The sequence below is a fragment of the Tyto alba genome, unplaced genomic scaffold (genome assembly GCF_018691265.1).
Source record: "Tyto alba isolate M040663 unplaced genomic scaffold, T.alba_DEE_v4.0 Super-Scaffold_14, whole genome shotgun sequence".
NCBI classification, from domain to species: domain Eukaryota; kingdom Metazoa; phylum Chordata; class Aves; order Strigiformes; family Tytonidae; genus Tyto; species Tyto alba.
This window is the reverse complement of record NW_024881276.1, coordinates 13,757,647-13,770,022: the sequence shown is the minus strand read 5'-3', so window position 1 is coordinate 13,770,022 and position 12,376 is coordinate 13,757,647. Positions and strand designations below refer to the sequence as shown.

The window sequence follows — 12,376 nt, the reverse complement described above, 5'->3', positions numbered from 1 at the left end:
AACATTTCAAGAAGGGCTCTCAGTGCAAACAAAGAAAGCAAGTGGTTTCTGCTCTGAGTTTTCAAAGTTAATATTGTAAAAGTTAAAAAACCCCTACACCTGAACTTGACGCTGCTTGCAGTGAGGGAGTTAAAATCTAAATACATCTGGAATATCCTGTAATTTCTAGAAGCTGTCTGAGTATTTGGGGGAAAAATTGTTGGTTTTGCCTTTTCAATAAGAAATACAGTTCAGGAACAGGATGGATATAGACCCCTCTTGTGAATTAACTGGAAGAAAACTACTCAGCTTTTCCTGCAGCTTCTTGAGTTCAATCACAAATGGAAGGATACTCCCTTCTGCTAAGTGAGATTCCTCCCTGTTTTTTCAGTACGCTCTTGTATTTGTATTAATTACCCAATTATTTTTCTGATGTCTTAGTTTTCTTTGGTTTGTGTTTTGCATACACATACATTTATCTTTTAGAGCATAGAGCTACTTTCAAGGTAGGCTGCTGTAGGAGAACAAAAGCTACGACGTGTATTGTCATTTTTCCTGTCTTTTTGAGTCTCGTGTAAGTCAGTATTCACCAGAATTTCAAGGCATAGTTCTGCATATATATAATTGGAGACACAGCAGTTTCGTAGTTAAGGTTATACTAAAGTCTTTACTTGAAACGTAGGTCAGCCCTCTTCAACACATAGGAGTAACACACAGTATCTTCCCTCAGCCTACAGCACTCACAGACAAGGAGCATATCAACTGTTCTAAAATGGATTGTTCTTTTCTTGATAAGTTGGTCAGCAAAAAGCCCAATTAAAAAAGAATTGCTAATGCTCAGATGAACAGATAGGTCTTCCTTCCATATATAGCATATGTAACTTTTCCCTCCTGATTCTTGTTTAAACATAAAAATTAAAACTTGATATTAAGTTTTTAAAATAAAAAGTACTTAGAGGCGATTTTGATAGGAGTTTGTGGCTACTGAAATCTTGTTTCTGCTGAGTCAGTCTGTATCATCATTCAGTGATACTCAACAAGGCAAGCAGATTCAGAGAAGTCAGTCCTGGTGTTCCAATATATCTTTATGGCCAGACTGCACGATTTCTTCATCCTTGATGACTCCTAGGCACCTGCTTTTTGCTTGCTTTCTTTTAACTCTCAACTTCAAACTTTCCTTTCCCCTCAGCAGAACTGTGTACTTTTCTTTCACTTCTGTCTCATTTTTAAAGCTGGAGTTTTAATAGCAGTTAGCCTCATGCATACTGGTACCACATGTCACATTGGGAAACACCATAAAATGGCTGTCTCTGCTTCGAAGGAGTCTTATCCAAACGAAAATCATATTTTCTCATGCAACTCTTCTTATCTGTAAATAGGAATCCTGCTGAGTGTGCTAGGCAGATACACATCAGTTTTTCTCATGTGGACTTGACCATAATAGTTCCTCTACTTTTTTTTTCTTTTAATACAAGCCACTGATCTTGTGTGGCTCTGATATCCATGAAAGTTTGTTTAAAGTTTCATGCTGGCTGAATAAACACTAGGTTGAGAAACTGCAAAGGCAGTTTCAGTATGATGAATTACTTCAAAGGTAACATGCCAATCTCTTTTGCAAACATTGAGTAATTATGGGATTGAGTAATTTGAGGCGAGGATCATGGTCACCAGATCTTCTCCCATCTGAGATGCTAAGATGCACCTCTCCTACAAATACCAATGGCATATCAAACTCTTTCAGTCAGTTGTAGCACTCATCACACCTTTTTTAGTCTTGAGCAACACTCTTTGCTGTTCTGGATCAGTGTTGAGCATGGTTATTTCTACTGTTTGCATTCTTTATAACTTCTCTTGTATACGACCAAAATATGGAAGGTTGTTCGGGTTGAATAGATTGACCCATCCATGTCCTTTTGCCTGCTTGCTCCTTTTTCAAGCTGTAAAAGATCAGACAGATCATACAAGGGCCTAGAGGTTCTACCATGAAAAGAGACCTCCACTCTACTAAGAGAAAGTAGTCTGAAGTGTACAGGACAGCCACTGCATTTCTCCAGGTCAGCCAGGGAGTTTTTGAGACCTGTTAAGGTTTGGCTCAATTTTCTCAGCTCTTAAGACTTTATGAATAGGGCTATCTTTTCTAAATATCAAATCTTTAGGATTAAGTCTAATACCACGAAAGAAACATGTGACCAGCTTTTTATAAAGGGATTTTCATGGTTCCACAACATCTTTTAATGGGGATTATTAAAACTCTTGCTCCAAATCTTCTCAGTTTCATCTTTTTTTTTTTTTTCCCTAAAAAATGTTCTCTTCGGTCTTTGGAGTAAACTTTGTATACCAGGAAGAGAACCACCACTGCAGGTGAGTATATCAGCAGTGTGCTGGAACTCAGAAGGCTGTACTAGACAAAATGGAATCCACAAGGTTTATGGCCCCATTCCAAACTGACATGAATTAACCTGTACCTGCTGTAATGTTTTCAGGAAGCAAGGTAAGATTAGGAAAAAAAATAAATAACAAATTTTGCTTGACAGCTTCAAGGGTTGTAAGACTTGAGGAACGTAGCTGTCAGAAGTGCTGAGGAACTGCCTCTGCCACCAGTTCCCTCTTGAAATTTTTGATGCGTAGCACCAGGAAAAACTGAAACCATAATACATTTTCTTGTGAAGCTGTGGCAGGTGGATGCCAGCAATATTTATGAAGAAACCTCTAGCCCTAAACTGTCAATCTACAGAAGGAGGAGTTGTTGAATTGTAATCTCTGGTTTACAAGTCTGGCAGCACACACTGTTCACGTGGTGTGTGATTTGAATAATGATGTGTCTACTCCTGATCTCATTATCCCCGATTTAATCCAGGATCTTATTTCATTAATGCCTGCTAGTTTTCAGACAACTGGTTACACAATCAAACAAAACCCTAAAAATCCTGTAACACTGTAACTATCTTTCTTGATAAATGTTTTCATGAGCCCTTTTTTCTTCTTGAAAGAAGTCTCAGCTTGTCTGAGGGGACTCTCTTAAAGTACTGATACATCTTCAGTAAGCTCGATTTTAATTTTACATGCAGTGGAATTACACAACACTTGCCCTGTCTGCTTAGGTTCAGTGGACTTCTATGTATAACCTTTATAGCTGTATGCTGTAGAGGGTTGAGAAATTGGGTTGATTTAGTAGAGTAGCATGTGTTTGAAGACAGGTCTATCAAAGGACAATAGAGATCTCTGTAATTTGCCCAAACCTTTTTACGGCACAGTTCTTCATTCTGTGATGTAGAATTATGTGATTAAAGACTTCTATAGGAATTTGCACAATTTTCCCCGACTTGTTAATTGGAAAGAAAAATAGCTGTTTGGACCATCACCAGGGGTTTTTAAAGTGTGGTTGAAATGAATATTTTTAAATTCTGTGCAGCTGTACTTTGTTTTGTATGTTTTGCATAGCACAGTGACTTTCATTCAGGTTTTTTGGGTTATTTTGTTTTGTTTCTTTTTCGCTATACAACATATCATTTAGAGAACATAAATCCTTTCATTAAAAAATTCTTCTGTATGACTTTAAATAGAGAATGCAAGGCACTGAATGAGTCAGTTAATGTTCTCATTAGAAAATCCTGCTGTTAAGGATCATCTGGTGTGTGATAGGATTCTGCATAAAGGATTTGTTCTACTTCGTCTCTCTCTGAACCTGGCTGTGTCATAGAGATAGTTTATCTGGTTATCTAACACATTACAATTTGTGATAATGTCTTCCACTGCGCTTTTTCTAAGAATGTATGTTGTCTCTTTTTCTGTATTGGTCATCTACTTCAAGTTGTATGGTTGTGACAAGGAACAAAGATACAACCCTGGAAATTAATGGATTCAAGTAGTTTCTTGTATATCATACTAAACTTGCTCTACATGGTAATATGCACAGGGCTTTTTATGCTGATAGCAGAAATATTTCTCCTACACCAAATACCCATTTATCACCCTCTAAAACTGTAGTATGTTACAGCAGGTTTCTTTAATATAGCCAGGTGCCTGTTGGGTGGAAACTATTAACATGCTAAATTCTGGCATATCACACTTTCTGCTCAAACAAATGAAGAACAACATTGCCATTCCAAGAAAAGTAATAATGCATCTAATAGTTCATTGAAAATGGAGCCTTTGTGAGAAGAAACTTAATTCTATTGAAAATCGAAATTGCTTGAATAATTTTGCTCTGCTGGAGCTGGACTGAGGGGAAGCTGACCGAGAAGCACCTTTTGTGCCTCCCCACAGTACCTTGCCACAGTACTCACAGATGCAGGGAGAAGCATGCATGTATTTCTAAGCACCTTCATAGGGAGTGTGGGAGTGTGTGTGTATGTGTGTGTGGGCAGCTGAAACTGCCCTATACAGACTGTATTGAGCTGTTTCTAAACACAGGTGAAAGGCAAGAGATCCAACTGATGAAAGACTGGCTGGCCATCCACTGTCATGAAGGTTCTGGAGGTGAGAGAGGAGGAGGAGGGCACCAGTTAAAGAGACTGGTTCCCAAGAATCTTCCCCATGGCAATCCCTGCTGCAGCTGTGCCTCTTTCCCTGAACCCCACTACTCACATGCATTGCTAAATATGTAAAGCAGAACAAATTCTTAGCCCCAGATTAAAACTGGGGAGGAGTGCGTGCTGCAGGGGTTCACTGGCAGGTGCGAGCAGACAACTTGATGTCAGTATGAAATAAGGAGGTCACTTCCAGTTCACCTGTGGGTTCCGAAACCTGCTGCAGCCATACAATATGATTCTTCGTAAGGTTTTGCAAATGCAAAGCCTCTATCAGCTCTTCAACTTGTCCACTTTAATTTTTAGAGTCTTTAGGTCACCATCTCTTAGATGCCTTATACATGGGTGTTGGGACTGTGTGCCCCTATTCTGGTGGCAAGGTGACAAGTTCTGTTTTCCTCACCTCTTTAATAAATTTATAACAAGCTTCTGCTTTTGTACTTCTCCCCTACCTGGTGAACCTGCACATAAACATCCAGAAATTTACTTACTGTCTTTCCTTAAAGGTGTCTTGTCACAATGCTTACAAAATGCTGATATGTGCTTATGTACCTGGCCCATGTTGATCATTTCTGCTTCTTCATGCTTCCTGCCATCTTCTTTTTCTGTTAATCAGTTATACCTTTTTCTTACACCTAGATTGTAACATCTCAGAGAGAGGTACTGTCATTTTTTTCTGCTACCATGGTGTGAGATCCATAGGTGCTGTTAGAGTACCTGTTAGAGAGATCAGGAACAGATCTCCCCTCTTCAGCATGTCGATGTTGTGATCAGCATGATTCAAGTGGCTTGGGATGGCATCCAGCACCCAGCATAGCATCTTCTTTCCATTTGCCTTTTTTAATTGCTCTAATTATAATTTTCAGCCTTGGTCCGTTAAGTGCATTAAGATGTAATGAATTGCTTGTCTTAGTGGTAGCAAAGCTAATCAGGGCTGTAGCCAAGCACATCTCAGAAACCCAAACTAAAGTGTGCAGAATGTGTGTTCTTTTTTCCTTCTGACTTTCTCTGACACAATTGGTATTAAATAATTAGAATGTATTTTTAAAATGTGCTCCCCACTTTTCTTACTGTTGTATTCCTTGCTGTTTCTCATAGTCTCTTTTTATTCTTTCCCCTTCCATGTATTCTTTTATTTAAAGAAACCTAAATGGTATAGGTGAATATGAACTGTCTCCTTTCGAACTGAAGAACAAAGTCTGAGGCTAAGGGCATGGAACAAGGAGATTTTCTTAACCTGAGTGGATGCAGGAAAATGCACTCATGTTCATATAAAAACAGAGCTGAAAGTTTGCATAAGACTTAACAAATCTGGGAGTTTTACTAATTTTATTATAAAACATGCACTCACCTTTCTAAAAGCACAAGGCTTTCTACTGTGCAAGAGTGCATATCCTATCCAGAGGACCTTTTATTGTCAGAAGGATGTACAAAAGACGTAAAAAAGCTGTGTCAAAAAAGGAAGAATGCGGAGATTCTTTAAAAGAGGAGCTTCAGTTTGCTGTAGTGTGCTGGGCCTTGGTGTGTAGGGGAGGAACAGGGGAATTCAGGCATGGTAGAGTGTGGCCTCCTTAGAGCTGTGCTAGGGAGGGCATCCTAGCACGGGCATCTCAGGCTGGGGTAACCAGGGAGTGGTCAGACATAAGTATCACGGAGAAGTTACCATCAGTTTAAGCAGGATCTGGTTGCACTGTGCCTCCAGTAAGCACAGTATTTTTGCAGTTAATGTAGAATATACTGGACGTAGGCATTAATCTTCTTTTGTATCAATTGTTGCTTTTTCATTTCATAGTAATTTTGTTTGTTGCACATTTCCACTGTCATATTTTGATAATTCAGATGTGTTGCATGGTTTCCCCCCAGCTGCATGTGATTCTGGGTTCTTATTTCTGCTCCCTTATTTCACCTCAAGCAATGTAGAGGCTGTAGACTTTTTAATTGTGAAGGCCTCATTATTTCTCAGCTTTTAACTCAGTATGCACGTCTTATTTTCAAAAAGCTCTTGCATCTAGTATACAAAAACTATTTTCCCCTTTGCACGTGGGAGCCATGTATAAATCACCTTGTAGTCTGATAGTGATTCTTCTCATAATTTTTCATGGCTCCCAACAATTATGAGGAAGGAAGTATTGGCTGGAGCATTTCATACATGCAGTAGCACAGAATAGCGTTTCATTGCATTTACAGTCTTGGAATGGGTTGCATCAATGTCCTCAAATGTTTTCATATGAGTTTCCTGTAAAGGTCAGAACTTCTAGAGTAAAATATTCTTGAACCTTTGGTGTAGTGAAAATGGCAGAAATTCTTGTTCTTTCCTTTAGACTTGGTAACATACTAACTGCAACTTTTCTGATTGACCTAATTCAAGCATTTGCTATAAATTAATGGAAACTTTCTGATAGATGAGCAGAAACTTCAGCATGTAGACACACAGATAAAATAGCCAATTTCCTTGAAAGATAATGAATGATGAATTTCTGAGAACACAGCTACATCTTGCAAACAACAGTAGAAAAATGGCAGGTGAGCCAGACTTTCCTCTTTGTAAACTGTTAACCACTCTTTTTGTCTCTCTCTAGCTTGAAAAGGCATGTGTCATGTTAATGAGTAACAATTTTTGACTTAAAAGATATTAAAGATGCTTAATGTCTAGATTTTGTAGGTTGAAATAGCCATTTAATAGGGTACAAGTACACTCGACTATGTTGTATTTTGCTATGTGATGGAGTTTCATTGCACTAATTCGTAGTTAGTCAACATTTTGTCATGTTGTAAAGCCCACAAGCTTACGGAAAATATCTTACACATTTTCTGTGGCTCATACTGATGTAGAGAAGATCCAAGTAAAACTAGCTCAAGTATTGTCTAGAATTTTGTGTTTTTTTGGAGAAACCATATTTCAAAGTTTGCTAGAAGAAAATAATCTCTTCGTAGTCATTTGGCTGTTGGCATATATGCAGTATGGTTGAAGTCTAGTTTAATAGTAATGTTTTTAGATATTAAAAGGGCTTACAAAGTATAAGGGCCTTCAGAGTACTCTAAAATGCGTTTGCGTTCCCATAATATCTTTGAAATTGTAATATTTCATCAAATTAGGCTTATCGTTTATGTTTAAAATTCACAGTGACTTTTTTTCAGAATTTCTCAGATCCAGGTTGCCTCTTTCCAGTAAGAGAACGGCTTATCATATTGGAATCACTCTGAAACCCATATACGCAGGAGGTGGAAGCGCTCTTAAAATCTGTGGCATCAAGAGGGCCTTGTTTAGATTTAGTGGTTGAAATGTGAGGTCACTTACTTAAGGGCTGGGTTCCTGAGGCATAACCCCTTGAAAATGATCTGCTAATAACCTGCAATTATCTTTGTGTGGGCTAGGAAAAAATGCAGCATTTTGACCCATGAAATTTATATCGGGCACCACCCCAAAAGCAAGTATCAAATGGTATAAAAAATGAAGTTTAGAGATATTTTTGAAGCTGTTAACACTGTGAAAGCCTACCTCTTTGCATGTGGGCTGTGTGAGACAGCTGCTCATTCTGCGGAAACATCTCAGTATTGGAGGAGTAGGGGAGATGCTTGTGGTGGGGTGAAGAGCCAAGTGCTGCACTTGAGATCCCTTTGAGCCCCTTCTCCTGTGGATGGATCTGTGTGGGCCTCTCCCTGGACATTTGTCTTGTGAACTTGATTCTGGAAAGGGCTCTCTAGGTCCTTGAGTGTGGTCTGACTAGTGTCACCGCAGGGATTCTTACCAAAGGTGTTCATACTGTGTCCTATTGAGAAGACTCAGCATGCCGCAAATGTCTTGCAGTACCTGTCCAGTCCTCCTTGTCCTACTCAAGGGTAGATCGACTCACAGTGAGTGGTGGTTGTATCTGATCAGGGTGTGAGTATATTTGCTGTAGTCAAAATACCATCACAAGTCAATGTGAGAATCCTAGTCAGGAGGTACACTGAAGTCCTTGCTGGGCAGAGAGCTAATTCTAGGTTGAGTTTTTTTCCAGTATTTTATATCACTGTAATGTAGTAAAATCTCTTACCTTTCTTGTTTTTCCTCTCTTTTCATACACAAGCTCCTTCTTCGAGAAATGGCAGTCCCTGAGCTCACAACTGGATTATTAGTTTCTGTTCCTCCTCCTTTAGCATTTAAAATTCAGCTGTTCTGGAATTACCCATGGCAGATTGGGGACTTCCTGTCCTAAGGGAAAGTTTGCTTTCTACTTCTTTGTGTACATGGAATTTCTTCTTTAAAATAAATAATACCTGAAAACTTCAACTTGAAGCCAGAACTAGAATAGTTTTGTCATACACGGGGAAAGTTCCTAAAAGCCACCTTTGGTGTATGTGGGTTTAGAAGCTCTTTTGCCTTTTCTTTGCTCACGCAGTGGGCTTCCCTTTCATGCAAATCTAGAATGAGTGGATTACATAGTGAGATTTCTATAACCATTTCTGATGGAGCATCAAACTTTTAGGGCCATTTTAGTTGCATCATTTGCCAAATATGCAAGGTAGTCACATTCATTGTAATTTTTCAGTGAAATAAAGTGAGCTGGCTTGGTTGCCAGAGTTTGTGTTTGTTTTCAATCCATTTTTAAGCAGAAATGCAGTTTTCGTTAAGGCATTGTAGTGTTTTAGAGTAATAACCTATTTTTTACAGCAGGTGAGAGTGGGGATAGATATAAAGGGCTATGTCAGTATTTCTGAATTTAGCAGCACTGGGGTCTCTTTCTCTGTCCTGAGGAAAAGAGGCATAGCTCCACTCACACGGCAACACCTCTGTTCTGCCCTTCCTCTGCTGGCTCACCTCTTCCATATTGCCTGTTGGGAAGAGCCTGTGTGCTGGGCTGTGCACTGAGCTGTGCCCGGGCACTGCGTGGGAGAGGCCTAGGTGATGTGGACTAGGAGGTGTGTTAGTAATGAACCAGTCATGGACAGGGCCTGTGTCCTGCCTCTCTTTGGGCCACAGCTAAAGAAGAGTCCTAAAATCCTGGGGTCCCCAAGGGTGAGCAGTATAGAGAAGACAGCACTGAGGCAGAAACAACATACTAGAGAGAGGGTTGAGGACAGAGGATGTAATACTGGCACTAATGTTTGCTGTAGGCTGCAGCAGTGAGGCTGCTTAAGGTGTGGGGCTTTTGTTTGAATGTTTTTAAATCTTGTGCCATAGACTAAGACCAGGAATTGAAAAGGCGCACAAGTGGCTTAAAGCTGGAGTAACTTCTCTACTGCAGAATGTGTGCTGAACTGCTTAGATACAGGCTTCCCAGAGGGTATTGCTAAGTATGAGTATGTTTCTGACAAGACTTCAGCTTAGCAGGGCTGGGTTGGTGTTTGCTTGCTTGATTTCTGTTTCACTATGTAGAGAATTTTTCACTTTTCCTTTCAATTCCCTCCTGGATCTGTAATTTTGTGCTGCTGGAGTTGATCACATGTTGTGTTACTGTGGGCAATAGGTATGAAAAATTATGACCCTTCTCATGACGATCAAAAGAAATGGTGATTGAAAGTAGCCCAAACCAGTATTAGAAAGGTAAGAAAAAAAGCAATCCTTAGACAGTTTTTGTGACTGCAAGGTGCTGTACCTTCTGTATGAATTTCAGCTTATTGGATGCTTCTCATGTGTGTCTTTTTTTTTTTTTTTTTTTTTATGAACAGTGGATGAGAAAGGAAGTGTAAGACTTCCCACCCTAGAAACAAATGCCAGTGTTTGGGAGTTGGCTTGTTGTATTCCTGTTGTTTTTTTCAGGAGCCAAACAAAACTTCCTCAAAAAGCTGTCAGCAGACACCAGAGTTATTCATCTGGAGACTTGAGGGTGCAGCACTGCTTTCTGTTATAGCAGACTCTGTCACTTTTGAAGTTGTAAATAGGATTTTAAAAATAAAAACCATTGTCCTGTTGTTTCAAAATTTATGAGTTGAGGATTTAATTACATTTTGACATAAAGAATGGAAAGTAACACACTAATGTCACACAGGAAGCAAGTTCTGGCAAGATGGAGTCTTCTGTAGTCTGTTGTTTTGTGGTTCTGTTCACGTGAGAGTGCTGTTTGACTCACAAATTCCGTTTAAACAGGAGATAATTTTTAAATATACCATAAGTTTGTCACCTAGCTGCAAATTAAATTTAAAGCTTCAATAGAACAAGCTTTGAGTAGACTCATTTATTATATATTTTAGTTTTTAAGGCTGAGAAAAAAAGCTTGTAGAATAATGTATGTATTAGTCTAGTCATTTTTTTTAGAAAGTGATATAACATTTTCTTCTAAATGCATACGTGTGGTTCACTTTTATACAACAACTGTGTGCAATATTTCTTCTAACAACAGCATCTATCACACAGACTCATTCGCCTTTCATACATGGATTCATCCACATTTGTTATTTCAGTTATGATAGTTACTATGATGAGTTGGGATTTTAGATACTATTTTAACTGTGTGGTGGCACTAGATAAAAGTTTAATTTTACCCTTGGTGAATGGCAGTTTATAAAACTTTTATATCTGCTAATGAAATACTGATAAACAGTGCTTTGTGCAGATACAGAAGATTGTATTAATGTTGTGTAGCTAATAGTTTGGTTTTGAAATACAGATTGGACTGGGGAAACAGAAAATTACAAAAAAAAATTATGAAATTGAGGTTTAAAGTGCATCTTACAGAAAGTGACTTGAAAATTCTTGTTTTGCTTGATGATGTTTTCAGATAACAACTTCAGAAACTTCAAATAGAAATTTGCTTTCTGTGGTTTAGTGCTCATGTCTGATATGCTGGAAACCTAAATAAGATATACATTATTTCCTGTGTATGGTATAGTGCTGTGGAATGGTGGAAGTTGCTGCCGCACTGGGATGTAGAAGAGGGCAGTGAATGTATGAGAGTTGAAAGGGAAGAGGAGAGGTAGAGGTTTTTTACAAGGGGAAGAGTTTGTCCAAAGCCATCACCTGTCCCTGATGCCTGCTTGATGTAGCTCTCATTAAATTTGCAGATGACACCAAATCGTGGGAACAGCTGACATGCTTGAAAGGCAAGGCTGCTGTTCAGAGGGACCCAGATGGGAACTTATTAAATCCATCACGGGCAAACACCAGTTCTGTTTCTGGGAATGAGGAATTGCTGGCAGGCATATGGGCTGGGGCCTGATGGGTTTGGGAGCAACTCTGTTGAAAAGGACCTGTGGGCCCTGGTGGGCAGCAAGCTGAACATGAGCCAGTCTTGTAACCTGGCATCAAACACAGTCAACAGCATCCTGGGCTGTATTAATAGCTTGCAGATTGAGGGTAGTGATAATCCTCCTTTACCTGGGATTTGTTAGTCCACATCCAGAATACAGCATGCCATTTTGTGGATGAGATGTGAATTTTTTGTAAAAGAAAGACATTGATAAACTGGAGTAAATTCTGTGGCTGTGGGAGCTGGAGCACGTGTCCTGTGAGGAGATGCTGAAGGAGGTGGGCTTGTTCAGCCTGGAGAAGAAATGGCTTTTAGGGGACCTTCCAATATATACAAGGAGATTATCCGACAGACAGGGCCAGGTCTTTCACAGTGGTGCTTGATGGGGAGGACAGGAGAAAGCAGAGGGGACTTGAAAAGAAAGTCACAGGCTGGGTATAAGGAAATTTTTGACACTATAAAGGCAGTCAAGTAGTGGAACCGGTTGCTCATGACCTTGTGCAGTCTCTGTCCTTGGAGGTTTTCATAGACCCAACTGTGCAAACAGCCTTGAACAGCCTGGTCTGACCCCAGAGGTTGCCCTGCTTTGAGCCAGAGTTTGGAATAGAGACCTCCTGAGGTCCCTCCCAGCCCCAGTGGCTCTGCGATCCTGACCTAGGACAAAGTTTAGTGCCAAAACTTAACTTATTTTTTTGTTAT

At 39.6% G+C, this 12,376-nt stretch overlaps 1 protein-coding gene across 6 annotated transcripts in view; it reads left to right on the top strand.

Annotated features, from left to right (window-relative positions):
- SH3KBP1 (SH3 domain containing kinase binding protein 1) overlaps positions 1 to 12,376 on the top strand; it is a 229,800-nt gene that overhangs the window by 65,397 nt on the left and 152,027 nt on the right. The gene's annotated exons all lie outside the window — the stretch shown is intronic.